Source organism: Schistocerca cancellata, chromosome 9 (genome assembly GCF_023864275.1).
Source record: "Schistocerca cancellata isolate TAMUIC-IGC-003103 chromosome 9, iqSchCanc2.1, whole genome shotgun sequence".
NCBI lineage: Eukaryota > Metazoa > Arthropoda > Insecta > Orthoptera > Acrididae > Schistocerca > Schistocerca cancellata.
This window is the reverse complement of record NC_064634.1, coordinates 289464876-289488252: the sequence shown is the minus strand read 5'-3', so window position 1 is coordinate 289488252 and position 23377 is coordinate 289464876. Positions and strand designations below refer to the sequence as shown.

The following is a 23377-nucleotide window of genomic DNA, read 5'->3' as shown; positions in this document are numbered from 1 at the left end:
TTTGATCGATGCATCTTATAGACAACTGAACTTGTTAGTAAGAAGTTAATAATTTTGATTGCTGCAAGATTCTAAGTAATGTCGATATGTTCCTTTGACGGGCAGTCCGGAAATTACGCCGTTCTAGAACGCCTCCAGGGCCGACTCGAAACACAGCATGACAAAGAAAGAACTGCGGGAGGGGGGTGAGGAGAGCCCGTCATGTATTGTAGCTTTGAATCCGTCCGTGAACCGTATGCCAACAGCGTATCTGGCAGTGCATTGTCCACTAAAGAAAATTCAAAATCCTGTTTTGAGCTCAACGTGTCGCATATCATCATGTTATTGAGATATCCTCTTAAGAATCAGATTAATTCTGTAACGAATAGTAACTCTTCTAAAGTTTTGTTCATGGCTGAAGCAGCAATCGTAGGATAAAATCTTCTTTAAAAAATAATAAGCAGCAAAAAGTTTTTATAAAATGTAAACATTGTAAATGGGTGTAAATAAACCTTCCATTTTTGCAAGTAATGGCTGTTTACTGTTTCTTAAAGAGTAATAATTGTTCTCAGTCTTAAGTAGACTGTAACATTTTTTCACTGTTCAACCATATCCTATGAATAGTGCAGAATATTGTGAGTGCTGTACCTTCTCAAGGAAACAGACAAACTTTTGAGCAGTAGAGGAGCCGTGGGAAGTGCCTGCTTAAAAGCATTATCTTCTCGTGAAGATAAAAGGAAATAATTCGAAAAGCGTTGCTTTAAATTGTTCTGATTTTTGTTTCCTTTCTACACGACCTCGCACGCACACTGACAAGTAAATACTGTTTACTAACGCAACATTACGTACAGTCGGGCAGTAAAGTCTACATACACCCTAAAAGTAACACTTGAAGTCAAAATCAGTCAAGAAAATATTATGTATTCACTTTCTGTGACATAAGCAGACATGTTAGGAACTAAAAAAAGAAAAAAGAAAAAAAAACATGTTCACTGCATATTTAATAATAATTGCGTATACTGACATCTTGAGCATAAAAATGAAACAGCGGTCAGGTACAATAGTAACATACACTGTGATGTTCTTCACTTTCAGACTCAGTTTAATATTTTGTATTGCCACCTTCTGCTTCGATCACAGCTTCCAAACACCGAGGCATAGATTCCATCAACTTTTTGTGTACGCAGGTGTAGTTATTCCACTCTTTCATTACGGCTGCTTTAAAATCACATAATGCTTTTGATGTGTATTTTTTTTATCCTACGCTTTAGTTCTCTCCAAAGATGTTCAATTGGGTTAATGTCTGGTGACTGTGGAGGCAAATGCAACTGTTTTGGTACATTGTAAAGTAGGCATTCTTTTACGACAATGGCCGTATGCTTGGGTTGCTTGTCTTACTGAAACAACCAGTCTGTTCTTAGTCCCAGTTTCTCCGCAGATTGCTTCAGATTCTCCTTTAAGATGGTGAGACACTTCCATTTATCCATAATACCTCCAATAAATACTAAATTCCAAACGCCAGCTCCAGAAATGCAACCCCACACAAGAATATTTCCACCACCCTACTTCACTGATGGGATAAGATTTCTCTTCTTCCAACTTTCATTCCTTTTTCGCCACACCTTTTGCTGTCCATCACACTGGAAGGCGTTAAACTTACTCTCATCCGTGAAAACTACTGTATTCAAAAATGTGGAATCTTTATTCCTGTGCAGAGTTGCAAATTCTAGGCGCTTCTGTTCATTTACTCTGCTTATGAACGGTTTCTTCCTTGCTGTTCTACTTTCAAATCCATGATTGTGCAGCAGTCTCCGTACTGTTATGGGATGAACATTATTTCCACTAGTATGCGACATCTAATGCCAGCTCCGTAGCTGTAATTCTGAGATCCGCATTCACTTTTCTAATCATGTGTCGGCGCTCCCAGTTAGATAATTTTGTTGGTCATCCACATGTAGCTTTGTTTTCTACGCTTCCTCGATCTCTGTAATTTTTAGTACTGTTTCGACACTTGCATAGCTGCTTCTAACGATTTCCCCAATTTTCCGCAGTGAAAAGCCCGTTTTACTGAGCTCAGTAATATTTTTCCTCACCTCCACTGGTATTTCGGTTCTTTTTGAATCCATGTTACGTGATCGAATTATGTATTGCAATACACGTCTATTATATCAGCAAACTACACCACTCGCACTGTGTTCACTGAAACGTCTCTCTTGCAACCAATGACAGACTCGAAGTGTGTGTTGACTTCTGTACCGCAGTATACAACCACTGTTGAATCTACCAGGCTTGCACTGCACGACACCGGTCTGAAGATCTTGGTTTATGTTATTGCGGACGTGGACGCAGGCACAGAGTTGCACGTCTACTTCTGTGCACCCAGGCTGTATGCAACATGCTACAAAATGGGAGTGTATGTAGACTTCAATGTCCGACTGTATTTCATGACGTCTTCATGATCTCAAATACGATACGAACGTCGCTAGCTACAGAAAATCTACGCCATACTTTCTGTACCACTATGAGCACACTGGAAGATTTTGGTGTAAGTAGTTTCGCTTTATTGGATTCAACTGACAATGTAATTTCATGAAAAACGTAAAGGACATACTTCCTGTCTACATCCTTTGGTAACGCCGTTTATTAGGGTCATTTTCAAGCAACGTGGCCCATTTTGAACTTTCACAAAAGCTATATATGATGGTAGTCTCTGTTTACGAAAGAACAGATACCATTGATGACCACGCAGCTTCTCTAAAATGAAATGATAATTAAATCGACACACTAGATACAAACAGGCGTTGATCTACATCATCTGGGACATGTCAAAAATATGTGCCCCGCCCGGGACTCGAGCCCGAAATCTCCTGCTTACATGACAGAAGCTCTACCATCTTTTTTTTTCCCTCGATGTTGTTCGTTGCGTTTGTCACATGACATCCGTTCAAGTTGATCGTTGACTCTTTGACTCAATTTTTTTTTATTACAGAGATTCCATGTGAGTCACCGAGGGCACAGAAGATAACGCGTCTACAGGGACTTATCCCTTGAACGTTCCCCGTGGGACCCACATTCCCAACATGCCCACACCACTACAATCATAATGCGCCTAATAGATGTTCGCCCATCACACTCATTGCTCGTGGCAGATTACTCTACCAAGTCCCGTACGAGTTGGGGCATAGCAAAAGGTTATTGGCCGGGTAGCCATATTTTAACTATACAGGTTGTTACAAAAAGGTACGGCCAAACTTTCAGGAAATATTCCTCACACACAAAGAAAGAAAATATGTTATGCGGACATGTGTCCGCAAACGCTTACTTTCCATGTTAGAGCTCATTTTATTACTTCTCTTCAAATCACATTAATCATGGAATGGAAACACACAGCAACAGAACGTACCAGCGTGACTTCAAACACTTTGTTACAGGAAATGTTCAAAATGTCCTCCGTTAGCGAGGATACATGCATCCACCCTCCGTCGCATAGAATCCCTGATGCGCTGATGCAGCCCTGGAGAATGGCGTATTGTATCACAACCGTCCACAATACGAGCACGAAGAGTCTCTACATTTGGTACCGGGGTTGCATAGACAAGAGCTTTCAAATGCCCCCATAAATGAAAGTCAAGGGGGTTGAGGTCAGGAGAGCGTGGAGGCCATGGAATTGGTCCGCCTCTACCAATCCATCGGTCACCGAATCTGTTGTTGAGAAGCGTACGAACACTTCGACTGAAATGTGCAGGAGCTCCATCGTGCATGAACCACATGTTGTGTCGTACTTGTAAAGGCACATGTTCTAGCAGCACAGGTAGAGTATCCCGTATGAAATCATGATAACGTGTTCCATTGAGCGTAGGTGGACGAAACTAAAATGAGCTCTAACATGGAATCTAAGCGTTTCCGGATACATGCCCACATAACATCTTTTCTTTGTTTGTGTGTGAGGAATGTTTCCTGAAAGTTTGGCCGTACCTTTTTGTAACATCCTGTATATGAAGGTAGTATCTGTTCCCGAATGAACAGATACCATTGATGACCATGGAGCTTCTCTAGTATGAAATGATAATTAAATCGACACCCTAGCTGCAAACAAGCGTTACGAAAGCATTTTTTTCTCCTTCTGCCTCAGAAATGGCGGTATACGTATTCCCCAGAATGACCCGCAACGCGTCAAGGGCGACCAGTTAGAGGTAGGAAGGTTCACTTGCAGGGCTGAATGACCACTGCGCGTAGCAGCCGATGTAACTGTTGTAATCGCAGCCGGTTGTCTGTCGGAGCAAAACCGCTCCGCTCAAGGTGAACTTCACATGCCTGTGTGCGGACGTAATACATGTCTCATCATAGCGTGACATCTCTTGCATTGAGGAGAATTCCGTACAACAGTAATGGCCAACCTAAAGGCATGAGAGCTCACAGAACTGTTGCGCAGCTCGTACACTAGTAGCTAATGGAGAAACGAACCATCCTGAGGTATTATTTCCACGTCAATAAATTTTTATTCAGTCACTGTACCCACCACGTGTCATAACGTTAATTAAACCTTATACCGCAAAACAGAAACAGTAATAAATACACGAGAGAGAATGATAAGTAAGACAAAAAACATTTTTAATCAAATACGTTCTCCCTTACCTATTAATTTTATCGCTTGTACTAACGATATCCTAATACTTTGGCAGTCAGTAAATACTCTAGGAATTAAATTACATAAATTCAACTATGAAAATGCCTACTAATAAAAAATCGTAGATAAGCTCGAGCTACCAGTTCATCGGCCAAACCAAATACGTACAGGAGACATTCTTAAAATATAATTATGTAAAACAAAAATTATGGAACTGCAACGAAAATAATTAGCATGGCCGAAAAGAGTAATAAACGACAAAAAATTGAACATGTTTCACATTTTTAACGTACTGTGTGTGATATGAGTGTAATTGTGATAACGATATATATGAAAATCTGCAGTAATCTCAAGCATTATATGGAATGATAAACAGTACATGAAAATATATAAAATCAGATTTTGCAAAGCAGTGGCAAGGTCACCATTGTTAATGGAAGCGAGAGATGGGTAAAAAACTGGCCAAGTGTGAGTATATTTCGCGCACTGAGTGTTCCGTACAAACTTAATTGTGTATTTAGACAGTTAATCCATCGAGGGAATCGAGAATCTCGAGGGTTTTTTAACTGTTATCGATATGGATACTGAGAAGACATCAGTTCCGGAAATTCCAAGACCGTATCAAAATCTCGACAGTAGATATTCATCATCTGAATTTGCAGCTCCTTGTGTTTACGTGTTTGCAGCTAAAATTGTTGGATGAAAGGACAGTCAGTAATCCAAACTACGTTTTTTTCCAAGTTCCCGAACATGTTTCAGCATTTCTGTGCCATCATATGTGGGTTTCTATTTTATGTAATATGGTTACACTAGGTTTGCATGGTATTTCAGGACCACTTGCGTATTATTGATTACAAGTAGCTTGTCATGTTTTGTGTGGCAAGCCCTTTTTTCTCAGCATCCTGATGAGGTGACGTGAAGCACACGTAAATATAAACCATATTTTCACAAATATGGTCGTAAAAGCACTTTTCACATCACCAAAACACACTGTACCACAATTACAGTGGGTTTAGGTGAAGTGCAAAGCTCTTTTACGACCACATTTGTGAAAATACACTGTGCTGTCAAAAGAATCCGGACACCTAGCTGAAAATGACTTACAAGTTCGTGGTGCCCTCCATCGGTGCTGCTGGAATTCAATACGGTGTTGGCCCACCCTTAGCCATGATGACAGCTTCCACTCTCGCAGGCTTACGTTCAACCAGGTGCTGGAAGGTTTCTTGGGGAAAGGCAGCCCATTCTTCACGGAGTGCTGCACTGAGGAGAGGTATCGATGTCGTTCGGTGAGGCCTGGCACGAAGTAGGTGTTCCAAAACATCCCAAAGATGTACTATAGGATTCAGGTCAGGACTCTGTGCAGGACAGTCCATTACAGGGATGTTAATGTAGTGCAACCACTCCGCCACAGGCCGTGCATTATGGAAAGGTGCTCGATCGTGTTGAAAGATACAGTCGCCATCCCCGAATTGCTTTTTAACAGTGGGAAGCAAGAAGGTGCTTAAAACATCAATATAGGCCTGAGCTGTGATAGAGCCACGCAAAACAACAAGGGGTGCTAGCCCCTCCACGAAAACCACGACCACACCTTAACACGACCGCCTCCGAATTTTACTGTTGGCACTACACACGCTGGCAGATGACGTTCACCGGACATTCGCCATACCCACACCCTGCCATCGGGTTGCCACATTGTGTACCGCGATTCGTCACTCCACACAATGTTTTTTCACTGTTCAATCGTCCCATGTTTACGCTGCTTACACCAAGCGAGGCGTTGTTTGGCATTTACCGGAGTGATGTGTGACTTATGAGCAGCCGCTTGACCACGAAATGCGAGTTTTATCACCTCCCGCTTAACTGTCGCAGTACTTGCAATGGATCCTGATGCAGCTTGGAATTCCTGTGTAATGGGCTGGATATATGTCTACCTGTTACACATTACGACCCTCTTCAACTGTCGGCGGTCTCTGTCTGTCAACAGACCAAGTAGGCCTGCACGCTTTTGCGCTGTACGCGTCCCTTCGCGTTTCCACTTCTCTATCACATCGGAAACAATGGACCTATGGATGTTTAGGAGTGTGGAAATCTCGCGTACAGACGTATGACACAAGTGACACCCAATCACCTAACCACGTTCGAAGTCCGTAAGTTCCGCGGAGCGCCCCATTCTGCTTTCTCACGATGTCTAATGACTACTGAGGTCGCTGATATGGAGTATCTGGCAGTAAGTGACAGCACAATACACCTAATATGAAAAACGTATGTTTTTGGGGGTGTCCGGATGCTTTTGATCACGTAGTGTACGTCATATTTCTTATTCCGATTTTTTTTATCGAAAGAAATGGCAGAATAGTTGAGGCAATGGAGTTGTAACATGATTTCGCGAGGTTGCAATCGAAAGAGATTTAACTGATTTTGTTTGTTTTCTTAAATCATGTATTGTTGGTGCCACGTGGTTCCTTCGATAAGAACACCACCGAATTCCTTCCAATTTCTTCTTACGAACTTTTGATGCATCTTGGAACCGGCAGGATATTAAACGGTAATCTGCCTTTCCAATCTGATACCTTTATTCTCTATTCCACGGCCTCAATCACCAGTTTTTCAGCGTTTGGTTGAATTATCGCCTTTCGCTAGCATTTCCGTCGCGAGTCAAGGTTTTTTACATATGAGGTTCCATTTGGAACATCGTCTACATCCACTTCAGTATGCGAGGTTATTTCCGTACTGATATATAATGCCTAATCTACTATGGGAATTGCGAATTACTGTGTAGAGAAAAAATTTAGCTTCTAGATTTTCTCTGGGATTGGAAGTAGATATGGTTGTTAATATACCCAGTTAACCAGAAATTCCACTAATATTCTAGTTCGAGTCTGAAGCTCTACACAGTGTCTCATGGAGTGAGGGCCTGTAACAGTCTTGATGGCGATCGCTTATCACACGCCTACGTTACTTCTACGTCCTCCGTCGTAACGTTCCAAAGGGTAATGCTGTATTTCGCAACACGGTTTCATTCCGTCTCTTCCTTCCATTTCAGTTATAATAAGTTACATCACGAACTTAACTTTATATCTAAGAAGTACTCATAATATTTCCTGACAAACCGTAGATGCATACATGACACGTTACTATGAGGGAAGGCTGACCATATTAAATCAGGTCTGTCCCCTCAAAAACTTCTGAAGGTAAGTTCCCGATGTTCTGGTTGCGATGAATGACTGTGTAGAATATCAGTTCTCCACACAGTTTCTGCAATCAGTGACTTAACAAACGCAAGCGTCCTAACAACTTTCAAAATGTCTATACCTCAGCCTTATAACCTACTGATTACGAAAGTTCATTCTCCGACACGCCACAGCCACATCACGTATCCAAACGCAACAAACGTTTCCAATTAAGGAAAGATTCCTTCAGAGGTGTAAGTCTTTTCTGTATGTCTACTACACTCAAGAAACATCATACTCCATTCTTCTGCTACTTTCGCTTTTTCCTCGTGAAAGTTCGTTTCATACAATAATTATGAGCTGAAAACAAAATTCAAATATATTGTTATTAGCTTAATATTAGGTAATTATACAAGATCTGTCTAAAAATTCGATATTTACACAAACAAAATGGAGCAATAAAAAAATCTTTCTCGTCTTCATAGCTTTTTGCATTAACTATAATTCACTTTTTTATAATTTTATAAAACTGATGGAAACTGGAAGTAAAGGCATATTTTGGAATCAGTCCTGACAACGAATGTGCATCGCAAAGTGCTCTCAAACGTACTGGGTGAATCACCTAAAACTTGCACTGCAGGCATTTCGATAAGGGAAGCAGCAATTGACGTGCGTATTTCACAGATTGTAATGGTGGTCCGCCTTTTCAGACCATACACAGAGTGTTACGAGTTTAAAATGTGTATTTATTTGCGAAAGTACAGATATTTCAATGGAATAATGCCTATTGATAGTACCAAAACCAAAGTAGCCTAAATTAGAACGTCAGTGGCGATTGTTGCATGAGGCTAGTATAAGTACTTTAAGAGGGGTCATCGTCCGAATAATGTAAACACCGACAGTTGTTTGTTCCATGTGGTAGCACAAACGAATGTGAATTTCACATGGGTGCGTATGTAATTGGAAATTGGTGGTAAGGACTATGGGACCAAACTGCTGAGGTCATCGGTCCCTAGGCTTACGCACTACTTAATCTAAATTAAACTAACTTACGCTATGAACAACACACACACCCATGCCCGAGGCAGGACTCGAACCCCCGACAGGGGGAGGGTGCGTATATGCAGCCCTACATAGATGTTAATACGTCTCAGGAGGTGTCGTGTTGTTGAATGGGACATTGGCCAAACGAAGGACAAATAGACGTGGTTACAGTATCACTGCTGGGTCTGACACGTTAAGAACTAATGTACCCTGAAAGCCTGTGCTCGAAATGACCACCACTAGCGTCAGTACAAGCTAGTAGTCTATACTGCAACGACTGCTTTATACGTTCTAGCATTTAGATAGAAATTACAGTGCAGGCAGCAGTAATACGCCGTTTCAAACCATTTGTATGGTCTGAAGAGGTTGGAGTGGTTGAAAAGATTGAAGAGGTTGATGTCTACTGGGATACGTTTCGGGAGTACATGGTACATGAACGAACAGCATACTTCCTATATTCACCATAAACCACGAGCATATCTGTTTTCTCGGTTTGCAAAATATCATCTTCTAAGCACGTCCTGCTATGTCTGTTATCACACAATAAGCAACAGGAGCGCAGTGTACACACAATGCAATGTAAACAAATATAACTTCTTTGCCTAGCATATACGCATAGCATGGAGCAAACAGCTGTCGCTGTTTAGATGTTCACAATGCGATATCTCGTAAACTACTTGCACTAGCTTCCTGCAAGAAACACCGTTGTCATTCTAATTTACACTACTTTTAGGATTTTACTGTCAATAGGCATTGTCCCATTTACAAATTTGTAACTGTCGTAAATAACTATACTTTCGTCTATGTCTCAAAATTTGTTTATTGGCTGCAAATACGAACCCTTGCCTACAATTCAGTTCTGTGATAACTTTCTATAGATAGTGCCTTCCATGCTTAAAATATACGCGGTTCAACTGTTAGGTGCCGGCCGTTTTGGCCGAGCGGTTCTAGGCGCTTCAGTCTGGAACCGCGCGACCGCTACGGTCGCAGGTTCGAATCCTGCCTCGGGCATGTATGTGTGTGATGTCCTTAGGTTAGTTAGGTTTAAGTAGTTCTAAGTTCTAGGGGACTGATGGCCTCAGATGTTAAGTCCCGTAGTGTTCAGAGCCATATATATGAACTGTTAGGTCATTTATCTTGTGTAGTGCGACCGTGATGATTGTCCACCACACTTTTTCACGAACCGATGGGTAAGTGTCGCATACCCTGTGGTGAGTGTCTGTCGCATGTACCAATAATATATGTGGCACTTTCCATTCAAAAAGCTTTTTGCTCGCGAGTAAATTTGTAGAAGTTGAGAACAGACCTTTACTCTCACCAAAACCTTTGCGAAAGCTGGAGTTAAACATTGTCATTGTTAACTAACGATTATTCTCATATCGCTCTCAGAGATATTCGTTTCTTGTGTCTGTAGCTGTCGCACTTGACAGACGTTGTCTGCCGCTAAGCTTGTTGGTCTCCGCCCGCATATGGAGCACCATCAACAGTAACACATTTTTCTCATGGCTCCTGTTTCATAAGTTTTCATAACAGTCACACGAGTCTCCGTCGCCGCCTCTCAGAATATTTACTAAAACTGTGCTTATAAGCTGACAGGCTGCAATCTGAGTTATTACGTACGACTGGTCTCAGCAGATTAATCTGTTTCAGCGTAGAGAATTCGAGACTACTTCGCGCTTTCGATATTCTTCTTCAAATACATTTTGAACATTCGTTATCTCTAAGAGCTCTGCTCGTTTACTAAACTACCTAGACGTGCCTTGTAGTTCACGCGCTACAGCACATTTCTGCTTCCACAGACAGATTTGTACTAGGAAAATGCATTGGGAACACGAATAACTAGAGAGTATATGAAATACCTGTTATTTGTCATTTCGGATGAAAACAAAGAGGTAGTTAAAACAAACGGTGGATCGTTTTGTGAACAGTGAGTTTTGAGTAAATTATTCACTCCAGTTAACGTTTAGGGTGTTTTTACACAAGACAAAAAAATATGGAATCTGCCTTTGATCGTCTACCTGCAATACAATTTCTCTCCGGCTCTTCCTGACCTCAGAGGGAAAAAGTTTTATCGCCCGGAAACCGTTTGAAGATGGCAAGTAGGGGAAGCGGAGAGAATAATCCAGAGTGCATTCCAAGCGCCTACCTCGTTTAAGAGTTGGGGAGGAGATGAGGGACGCACATGTTTTGAACCTCACCAAATAATAAGATGAAAAAAGGACCACTGGAAGTTATTTAGTTTTTTGAAAAGAAGATAAGTTTCACTTTCAATTTTCTTATCACATTTACTCCGTGTACTAATGAAGAATCCCACGTTCTGTGAAGAGTCCTGGACATCCTACCATTTAGCGTCTAGTGGTAGTTTCACTGTCCTTCTACATCTTTCTCTCTTTCTGTAGATGTTTACGACAGTAGCACGTGAGCATTCGACCAGCTTCGCCGTTTACGAGATTCTCGTTCACAGGCTCTGCGTAATAATAGTCTGCCCTTTGTCAAAGTCGCTTTTCTCAATGGATTTCCCATTTGCATCCCATATCTTTTCTAGGGTGATCCTCTGTCCGTATCTGCTCTGTTTACACACTTTCGTTACCGTGTCACGCGCCCGCAACACCAACAGGTGGCAACCAAAGTCGTGGTGGCCAGTGGCCATGACGTTTCGGCTTATCAATATATTATGTCACATTTGTTTTCTCAAAGATATTAACACTGTGGTGGGTCGAATATCTATATCGCTGTTATTCATGTATTCTAATAACGGATAACCAAAGCACCAGAGATTAAAAACACATCAATAATATTTCCGTAGAGACAGCACCAGAGATTAAAAACACATCAATAATATTTCCGTAGAGACACGACCCACAACAACATAAATATCTTTGAGAAAACAATTTGCTGTCAAACTTGAATTTCTACAACTGTCAAAATAGTAAATAAAAACGTTTTATAATATAAGTGCAACATCAAATCATCAAAAAAACTATAAAATGTTACTGAAAAAATATTACATCCAACAACTACGGACAGCAATTATTGTTTACTTAAAGTTAACCTATGACCGTCTACAACGTCAGGAACTGAGTACAATAATCAGTGTAAACAAAATCTTTATAAATTATATATTATGTAAAATATAAATAAATACGATTGATTGCAGATGACTGATTAAGGCAATAATGCCGAAAGAAGCTTATATACAAACACAAAATATCAGGCAGCATACTGTCTACCAATTCTCTGCATAATCTTGATAGTGATGTTGATGTTTTTCTTCATTTGCTGCTTCGCCCGTCGTTAATACTGTTCTAATGTTGTTGCATTTAAACTCGAGCTTTGAGGTGACTTACTTTTAACATGTCACAAAATACTGAATTTATACCCGAAAGTGGCATGCCCGTGTCCTAGCTCATGAGTTCAGTACAACCAAAATAACAGCGTGAGCAATAAGTTGTTGTGTAAACACAGTATGGAGATAGTTTATTTATTCTCAGTCCTATCAAAACTGGTATAGAGAACCACAAATATTTAGGACATTACCATGGTATGTAGCTCCCGCACAGTAGAAGAGTACATCATACAGCGATGGTAAATCCTACACCGATGCGGAAAAACGATTTGACCATCTGCTTAATAGCCCACGAGAACATCATAGAGCGATGGTAAAACCTACACCGAAGGGAAAAAACAATTTGAGAATCTGCTTAATAGAACACCTTTGGAATGCAATACAGATGCGAACCAGCGTGACATGCATTCTATGACTCGTTGGTTGGGGTCCGAAGCTTTGTGACACCAGATGCCTTCGCGCGTACCATGGTGTTACCATGAATTACAGGTGGCTTACGGGCACGGAAATGACGATCGATAGCGTCACCCTAAAACATTTGCCACTCGAATTTGGTGACCAAGACATCTACGTGAGTTCACTATTATGCCCTTCTAACCACTGTGCAACGATCGATTCGATTCTTTTGAGACGAAATTTATCTTACAGGGAGATGCCATCGCTCTCAGGAAAGGTGTAAAGCATAAAGGGATGTAGATAGTTCGCAATAATCTTCATGTTGTCTACAGCTGCCACGGTGCTTGCGATTCCTATCATAGGAGTGTGACTGTCCCCCATACCGTAACACTGCTCCCACCGGCCGGAGTCAGTAGCGCAATGCATATTCGCCTGGATAGCGGCATATCTGGATACGACCGTCCGCCTGGTTAGCTGGGTAGTAACGTGCTTTCCTCCCGTTCAGCGGGCCAGGGTTCGATTCCCGGCCGGGTTGGAGATTTTCTCCTCTCATGGACAGGATATTGTGTGGTCCTCATCATCATTTCATCCTCACCACCGACGCGCAAGTCGCCCAATGTGGCGTCGACTGAAATAAGACTTGCACTTGGCAGCTGAACTTCGCCAGCCAACTTCCCAGCCAACTATGCCATACGTTCATTTCCATTTTTTTTGGTACGGCCATTGACCTGACATAAAAAGGAACGTTATTCACCCACCTGGGCAACACGATTCCACTTATCCGTGGTCCGTAACTGGCGACGGCGTTAACATGGGAACAGGTAGGGCTCGTCTGCTGTGGAGCCACATGTTCGACAACTTGCGCTGAAAGGAGTTATCAGAAACACTTGTTCCTGCACTATCACTGTGCTGTGTCATCAGATTTTCAGATGTAGGCGCCTGTCCTGCTTAACAGAGCCGCGGATCCTCCGCTCTCCATGTTCAGTGATGAGGTATAGGCGTCCAGCACGTTGTTGCCAACTCATGGTTTGTCAGTCATTAAACGATTTTCCATAGTTCCTCACGGAAGCTTCACGCAATAGTGAACCAATGTCGCCCGGTCCTGTTCCTTTGCAAAAGTCGCTTGTTGTTGTTGTTGTTGTTGTTGTCTTCAGTCCTGAGACTGGTTTGATGCAGCTCTCCAAGCTACTCTATCCTGTGCAAGCTTCTTCATCTCCCAGTACCTACTGCAGCCTACATCCTTCTTAATCTGCTTAGTGTATTCATCTCTTGGTCTCCCTCTACGATTTTTACCCTCCGCGCTGCCCTCCAGTACTAAATTGGTGATCCCTTGATGCCTCAGAACATGTCCTACCAACCGATCCCTTCTTCTGGTCAAGTTGTGCCACAAACTCCTCTTCTCCCCAATTGTATTCAATACCTCTTCATTAGTTATGTGATCTACCCATCTAATCTTCAGCATTCTTCTGTAACACCACATTTCGAAAGCTTCTATTCTCTTCTTGTCTAAACTATTTATCGTCCATGTTTCACTTCCATACATGGCTACACTCCATACAAATACTTTCAGAAACGACTTCCTGACACTTAAATCTATACTCGAAGTTAACAAATTTTTCTGCTTCAGAAACGCTTTCCTTGCCATTGCCAGTCTACATTTTATATCCTCTCTACTTCGACCATCATCAGTTATTTTGCTCCCCAAAAAGCAAAACTCTACTACTTTAAGTGTCTCATTTCCTAATCTAATTCCCTCAGCATCACCCGACTTAATTTGACTACATTCCATTATCCTTGTTTTGCTTTTGTTGATGTTCATCTTATACCCTCCTTTCAAGACACTGTCCATTCCGTTCAACTGCTCTTCCAAGTCCTTTGCTGTCGGCGAACCTCAAAGTTTTTATTTCTTCTCCATGGATTTTAATACCTACTCCGAACTTTTCTTTTGTTTCTTTTACTGCTTGCTCAATGTACAGATTGAATAACATCGTGGAGAGGCTACAACCCTGTCTCACTCCCTTCCCAACCACTGCTTCCCTTTCATGCCCCTCTAGCCTTATAACTCCCATCTGCTTTCTGTACAAATTGTAAATAGCCTTTCGTTCCCTGTATTTTACCCCTGCCACCTTCAGAATTTGAAAGAGAGTATTCCAGTCAACATTGTCAAAAGCTTTCTCTAAGTCTACAAATGGTAGAAACGTAGGTTGCCTTTCCTTAATCTTTCTTGTAAGATAGGTCGTAAGGTCAGTATTGCCTCACGTGTTTCAACATTGCTACGGAATCCAAACTGATCTTCCCCGAGGTCGGCTTCTACCAGTTTTTTCATTCGTCTGTAAAGAATTCGCGTTTGTATATTGCAGTTGTGACTTATTAAACTGATCGGTCGGTAATTTTCACATCTGTCAACACCTGCTTTCTTTGGGATTGGAATTATTATATTCTTCTTGAAGTCTGAGAGTATTTTGCCTGTCTCATTCATCTTGCTCACCGGATGGTAGAGTTTTGTCACGACTGGCTCTCCCAAGACTGCCAGTAGTTCCTATGGAATGTTGTCTACTCCCGGGACCTTGTTTCGACTTAGGTCTTTCAGTGCTCTGTCAAACTCTTCACGCAGTATCGTATCTCCCGTTTCATCTTCATCTACATCCTCTTCCATTTCCATAACATTGTCCTCAAGAACATCGCCCCTGTATAGGCTCTGTATACAGGGTGAGTCACCTAACGTTACCACGTCAAATACTGACGAATCGATTCCACAGACCGAACGTGAGGAGAGGGGCTAGTGTAATTGGTTAATACAAACCATAAAAAAATGCACGGAAGTATGTTTTTTAACACAAACCTACGTTTTTTTAAATGGAACCCCGTTAGTTTTGTTAGCACATCTGAACATATAAACAAATACGTAATCAGTGCCGTTTGTTGCATTGTAAAATGTTAATTACATCCGGAGATATTGTAACCTAAAGTTGACGCTTGAGTACCACTCCTCCGCTATTCGATCGTGTGTATCGGAGAGCACCGAATTACGTAGGGTTCCAAAGGGAACGGTGATGGACGTTAGGTACAGAAGAGACTGGAACAGCACATTACGTCTACATGCTAACACCTTTTTATTGGTCTTTTTCACTGACACACATGTACATTACCAAAATCAAGATGACCACTTAATAATTTAATCTCGCTCGTCACAGATCCGATTATAATCGCAATATACAATTCATTAAGAGGGGCAGAGGTTCGTAGCCCTATGTGTGATCCGCAGCACAAGAAATTACACAAATGTCGGTAGTATTTGTCGGTCATGGTATGTCCATAGTTCCCTGTATGCTGGTAAAATCGTTGAGAAAACCCGTCTCTCGAAACACATACAAACAACTTATTCAGATCGCTAAACTGGGAATTGTTATAGTAAGAATATTAAATTTCAGATAAATCAGTGCCATAGAAAATGAGTGCCATTGAATCGCTCCAGCATCAGCCGTAGTCGTGGCCCACACAGAGGACGATAAATTTGTTTTGCAGCGTTACCAGAACACAGGAGTAAGCCTAGTCCAACAAAATCATATAACAGTATCAGTATTTCTTAGTTACGTTAAAATTCTAATGGTGTATGCCATTGACGAGGTTAATATTTGTTCCAAAATAATTTACCCCTTTATGTACCGCCAACTACAAACTGCGATTATGATTGCAAAGTTCCCAACACTCGTACGCCAGGACATCCACAAATATATCAAGCACTGAGTAGAAACTTGTAAGCGAAAGTCGTTCTGATACCTCTGAAAGTGGACCTCTTCTACCGCAACCTCTTTACCTTCCATGTTTTGGGAGAAGATAGTATGGACCTAAACGAGAAAAAATTGTGTAGTAGACATGGGCTCTAAAATACATACGTGTTTCACAGTAGCAAAGACGAACAATTGCTCATAGCTCTTAAGGTACGCACATTAGAGCGCATGTTTAATAGACAGACATTTTTCTCTTGGTTTGGTCCATACTACCTTTTAAAAATAAGGAAAGCAAAGTGTTTGCAGTGGAAGAGATCCACAGTCAAAGGTATCAGAACGATTTTCGTTTATAGCCCTCGACTCTGTCGTTTCCGGGCCAGAGTTCCTTACCTCACACTGATAAATTTACCCTTCTCCGTCATCCATGAAAGTTCAACATCGTTACCCTGCATAAACGTACAACTGCAATCCTTTATAAAACAGAAAAGACACATAAAGCAATGAGACCTGCAACGCCTTCACGAAAGTGTTTTTTCATTTATGACTAACACGTCAGCTCCCCGATTCTCATAAATCACTTGTAGAATCTCAACGACTTCAATCATTTAGAATCACACGTTCTATACACTTCTTTATAGGCCTTTTTTCACAAACTTTTAATCCTTCTGTCGTTAAAATCCTCATTTTCGTAAATCCATACACTCAGACTCACACCACCAGTCTCTCTGTATTCATTGTCATTGAACTATACGTATCACTGATTTTACAAAGATATTGATTTCTCTGGGCATAATACCCAAACAACAGAAAATATGCATGTACGACACTTACATACATACATACATACAAATTTATGTAATTCAGGTAACACAGACAAGGCTAATTGAAGAAAAATAAAGAAACATCAAGGGATCGTCAATTTAATATTGGAGGGAAGTGGGTGGGCGAAGGGGGTAGAAATCGGAGAGGGAGACCAAGAGGTGAATACAGTAAGCACATTGTATGTGGGTTGCAGTAGTTGATTGGAGATGAAGAGGCTCACACAAGAGTAGGATGGAGAGCTGCATCAAACCAGTCTTCGGGCTGAAGACCACAACAACAAGAACATCTTTTCAAGTGTGACCAGTCTGTAACTTTTTAGTTCTCAGCGTAAATATTCTTCGGTATTCTGTAGACAGCCAGTTCTTAGAGTCTTTGCCTTTAGTGCCGTGTTTCAAAAAATGGTTCAAATGGCTCTACGCCACAAGAGACTTTACATCTCAGGTCATCGGTCCCCGAGACTTAGAGCTACTTACAACCTAACTAACCTAAGGACATCACACACATCCATGCCCGAGGTAGGATTCGAACCTGCGACCGTAGCAGCAGCGCGATTCCGGACTGAAGCGCCTAGAATCGCTCGGTCACAAAGACCGTGTTTCACCGAACACCACGCGAGAATCGTGTTTCTATGTTAGGTGTATAGAGACGGTCAATTTTAGTTTTCAGACGTGAAAATAAGATTATAGTAACAGCGAGATTAATTAATTTTCCCTTCTTTGAAAATTAGGGGCGCAAAATGACAAATTTTCAAAGCTCGAAAAGAATAATTGAAAAATAAATATAAAAGTAAAAATATGAGTGGTACGGAAGAATGACTCTACAGAGATTTAAATTCATTCAAAGTAACCTGAAGTAATACTAATACAAGACAGTTGTGATTACAGTAATACAGGATTGCAGCGAAGAATACAGACACGCAATGGACGTTTTGTATGGTTGGATGCTGAATACGATCAGACATGATCCACCTGTATCAGTACGGATCTGAGGGACATGAGACTTCAGTTACAACATTGTGTGTATTGTGTATTGAACCGGGGACCTAGAAACTACGAAGAGACTTCGTCCCGCCGTAGACTTCAGTGGTCCACAACCCTTCAACATGCCACAGCAGTCCACCCACCTCACCGCCGCCCCACACCCAGGGTTATTGTACGGTCCGGGCCCCAGTGGACGCCCCCACCCCCCGGGTAACGTCTCATACCAGACGAGTGTAACCCCAAATGTTGGCGTGGTAGTGTAATTATGGTGTACGCATATGTGGAGACAGTGTTTGTGCAGTATTCACCGACATAGTGTAACTGAGTCGAAATAAGGGGAACCAGCCCGCATCCGCCGAGGCAGATGGAAAACCGCCTTAAAAACCACCCACAGGCTGGCTGGCACACCAGACCTCGACACTAATCCGCCAGTCGGATTCGTGCTGGGGTCCGGCACGCCTTCCTGCTCGGGAAGCAGCGCGTTAGACCGAGCGGCTAGTCGGGCGGGCCAGTTACAACGTTACTCCTGGATGAACATACGAGATAAAACTTAGCGAATCGCTGGAAGACAACAGTAACGCAAAACTGTGAAGCTCTTTCTTGTGCTCGATTTTTTACAGCAAAGACGTTTCCAGGAAGATGGAAATACAGTTTCAAAACGACAGCTGTTGTAAATTCTATTTTAAGGTAATTCCAAACAAATTCTTCAAAATTTCAGTAAGACTGTATGGCCACATACCTTACGCCAATTTTGTAATCATGGAAAATTCCACATGAAATCCACGAAACACACCTGAAATGAAGAAAAGAGCAAACAGTTAGTAAGTACGTATTATTTTCAACGGTCGCAAATGAAGCAATACAACACAATAGAAATTTATGCTCTAGCAACCTGTGAAGGTAATTTGTCAGCAAGACTATGAAACTTGAAACATTATTTCTGTGCATTATGGCTGGTAACTGTACTACATGTGTTTCATTAATCATTTGTAGCTAGACGCTATATAATATTTAAATCGGTTATCGAGATTACGTGGGGTATGTTATAAACAACGGCAGGGTCGGTAATACTGAGGAGGAATCTTGATTTGTAGTTTACACGTTGTAGTTTCAACCTTGGTTATTAGATAGAACGTGAACATGTAATTTTTACACTGGCCCAGAATGAAGTACATGGGAAAGCTCATTTTGTTAAGAGCTTGTCGTTGCATTTTCTTTTGAAGTCGCTATGCGCGATCGGAGATGATTTAAATAATTTTCTTTTCGTTTTGTATCATGATCCATGAAATTGTATGAGCCGAAGATACTTCGTCATCAAACTAGTCACTAGGCAACTGAGGTTTGCTTTAAAGACACGCTGTAACGATCGTGAGTGTTAGTTACCTAAGAGATTGGATGTGGTGAGTTGACGTTAGTCAAGAATAACTTTAATGTGACAAAAATGCCATTATCAACCCATTAAATTCGGATCCTGCCTCGGGAATGGATGTGTGTGATGTCCTTAGGTTAGTTAGCTTTAAGTAGTTCTAGGCCTAGGGAACTGATGTTAATTCCCATAGTGCTTAGAGCCATTTTGAGCCTTCCTTCTGTGATACTGCAGAAAGACTTGGCATGAATGTAACAACTGAACGTAATTGCTGGAAGTAGTTGTCACGAGAATGTACCATCACAAGAGAACCGGGCTGCGGCCAGCCACGTGGCACTGCCACGATGGAAGACCATCATATTAAGAGTACGTCTCTGGTGAATCGTACTACATCTGCAGCAGAAATTTAAGTAGCTGTTGGCAGCAGAGTGCCGCAGCGAACTGTGACAAGTCGGTTACTTCAAGGAAAGCTCTGAGCCAGACGCCCAGTTGCATGAATTCCACTGACTCCAAACCACCTCCATTTGCAACTTCAGTGGTGCCAAGCGAGAGCTTCTGGAATGACAGGTTGGAGATCTCTAGTGTTTTTTGATGAAAGCTGGTTCTGCCTTGGTGCCAGTGGTAACGGACGAGAGTTGGTTAGAAGACCATTTGAGGTCCTGCAACCAACCCGCTTGCATGTTAGACACACTGGTCGTACGCTTGGAGTTATCCCATGCAAAGCTGTGGTCATTTGACCTCTTGTGCTGCCACTCATGAAAAACATTCCAAGGGGGGTTTTCCAACATAATAACGCCCGCCCTCATAACCGACGTTGTAACCCAGTACGCTCTACAGAGTGCCGACGTGTTACCTTGGCCCGCTGGATCACCAGATCTGTGTCCGGTGAAGCACATATTAGACGTCATCGGACGCTAGCGCAAGCGTCATCAAAACCAACATTAACCATCCCTGTACTGACCGACCAAGGGCAACAGGCACTTAAAGCCATCCTACAAACTGACATCCTGCACTTCTGCAACGCAGTGCATTGCAGGGCTCGCATTCAACACTCTGTTGGTTACACCAGTTATTAATGTACCAGCGTTTCACATTTTTACTGGCTTACGTTGCACTTTCATTAACCCGTGATGTTGCAGTAAAAATAAACATCCAAAATTGAACGAAGATATGAATGAGTGTGAAAATACTACAAAAAAATCTTACAGCAAATATTTCGACATGTCTTTGTGGAAAACAATGATCAAAAACGTCGGACCCTTGGTGACAGTGATTATAGCGAAGAAAGTACTTGTACTTTAGGAACAGCAATATTTATCGTAAGTTCCTAGAGCAGCCAAGTGATTGGAAAAAAGCTGAAGATCATTCTCGTTTTAAGGAGGTCTGCCTGACAGATGCTCATAAGTAGAAGCCTAAATAGGTTCCGTTAAGCTGTTGCTGAATTAAGGAACACGTTTTTTGTTAGCATATTATGACCCATTTCGAGACCGAAAATCTACTGTATAGGAATCTGCATGAATTCTGTGTTTGCTCGTAAATGACTTCGAGAACTTCGATTCCAGTTAGTCGTGGCTTACTATATGTCTTAGGGGTCCATAGCAGAGATGCTATGAATTTATTAATTTCGAGTTTTCAGAGTGGTTTTAGCTTCCGTCGAGAATCAGTATTGGGTCTAGGCTGCTTTAGTTAAGAGTGGAAGGGATTCCCTTTTTGAAGTGAACACAATCAACAGTAGTTAAATGGTCTTTATTATTTTTGCGACCTTGTTCGTCGCTTCTTTGTTATCAGAAGTGGCTGTATAAACACAGATGCAAGTATCCCTAAAATATGGGAAGTCTGAACCTCCCTTCGGAAGGACTACATCACGACTGTGGACAAAAATTATCGAAATGATAATTAAATCAAGACCATATGCTGCCGACAGGCGTTAACATACATCAACGTGGACAGTTGAAAATGTGTGTCCCGACCAGGACTCGAACACAGGATCTCCTGCTTACATGGCATCTGAGCCACCGAGGGCACAGAGCATAGTGCGACTGCAGGGACTTATCCCTTGCACGCTCCCTGTGAGACCCACATTCCCAGCTTAATGTCCACACACTACATTCGAAGTGCAAAACTCTTTAGAAAAAATTCAGTGCCATGACTAGCTTTTAAATGATCCATAGGAGACGTTGGTATTGCTTTTGTACACAAGGTTACGATTTTTCTCTGATTTTGAATTTTCGTCTATTTTTGAAATGTGTTAACATCCGAACAGATTGCCCTGTCATCTGTCATACAGGTTCAGTCTCTTCGTCTTGTCAAGACCCCACCTCTCCTATGAGTTTCGTCTGTGAATGTGCTTCCACTTACACTACTCGTATATGACGAGAAGTATCCAGACACCCCTATGTAATGTGGAATTGATCGCTAGATACCACCAGAGGCGGAGCCGGCTGGTGACGCGGAGTATTGTGTTGTCAATAAGAAGCAAAAAATGAAATGAGCGTATGGTATCGTTGGCCGGGAGGCCCCATCAGGGAAGTTCGGCCGCCAAGTGCAAATCTTATTTCAGTCGAAGCCACAATGGGCGATTCGCTCGCCGCTGATGAGGATGAAATGATGATGAGGGCAACACAACAGCCAGTCCACGAACGGAGAAAATCTCCGACCAGGCCGGGAATCGAGCCCGAACCCTCTGCACGGGAGGCAAGCACGTTACCATCCAGCTGATCAGGCGGCCAATAAGAAGCAGTAACAGCAGCGTGGGTTGGTCAGGAGAGCTCGTTAGCTTCGAACATGAATTCTTCATTAGATGTCACACGAGTATCAAATCTATCAGGGACATATCGGTCCTTATAAAGCTGCTCAAATGGGTTGCTAGTGATGTGGTTGTGAAGCTTAAACGCGAAGGACAACCGCACTGGAACCAAGACCAGGGCGATCTGACGTACAGACGGACAGGGACAGCGGAACATTGCAGAGGGTAATTGTAAAATACCGCATGAAATCAGACTCAAGGAATCACTCGTGAGTTTCAAAGTGCTACCAGCTTTCCACCTATCACAATGACTGTGCGCAGCGAGCTAAAGAGAATGAGGCAGCTCCTCAAAGCCACGCATTTCCCTAGTCAGCTTTCAACTACACCTGAGGTGGTGTAGGGAGCGATGTCATTGGACACTGGATGACTCTAGTTATTAATGACTCTCTGCCTTCCGACAATCCGGTGGAATGGTTTGGGCTTGGCCAATGCATGGAGAACGTTAACTGTCATCATGTGTAATGGTAACACGGGAAGTACGGAGTATATGCTTTTACGACATGGGAGTGTTTTCCGTGTTTAGATTGAGTGGTCCCCTTGCTGCGCTTAAGAAAACGCTAAATGCCGAAGGATATGAATACACTTTACAGGACTGAAGGACAATAACGTTCCGAAATGGACTGCTCAGTCAACTAAATAAAACGCCTTTGGGATGATTTAGAACCTCTACTTCGATCCATCTCATAGCTTCCATCTCCAGTATCTTCACTGGCTTCAGCTCTTGAGGGAGAATGGGCTGCCATTCCTCCAAAGACATTCAGTCACCTCACTGAAAGTTTCTCCAGCGGGAGTGCAAGCCGTTATAAAGTTCATGAATGAACACTGTAAGTAGGCTGTTTAGGTTTTTATGTTGGTGACGCCACGTAGCGCTCTGTATGAAAATCACTGACTGTGCTGTGTGCAGTCCGTGGCTGGTTGCACTCATTGTTGGAATATTCGCTTGTGTACTGTTGGGCTGTTGGATGTGAACAGCACGTAGCGTTGTGCAGTTGGAGGTGAACCGCCAGTAGTGGTGGATGTGGGGACAGAGATGCCAGGGTTTTAAGAGTGGACGATATGGACGTGTGTCCGTCAGAAAGAGTAAATTTGTAAGACTTGATATCATGAACT

At 42.2% G+C, this 23377-nt stretch overlaps 1 long non-coding RNA gene across 1 annotated transcript in view; it reads right to left on the bottom strand.

Moving 5' to 3' along the window:
• The window catches only part of LOC126100607 (uncharacterized), a 563386-nt gene that overhangs the window by 372744 nt on the left and 167265 nt on the right, over positions 1 to 23377 (bottom strand). Inside the window, exon 2 of the long non-coding RNA XR_007522186.1 lies at positions 18835 to 18888. This is a non-coding gene — a long non-coding RNA (uncharacterized LOC126100607). The remainder of the gene's footprint in view (positions 1 to 18834; positions 18889 to 23377) is intronic.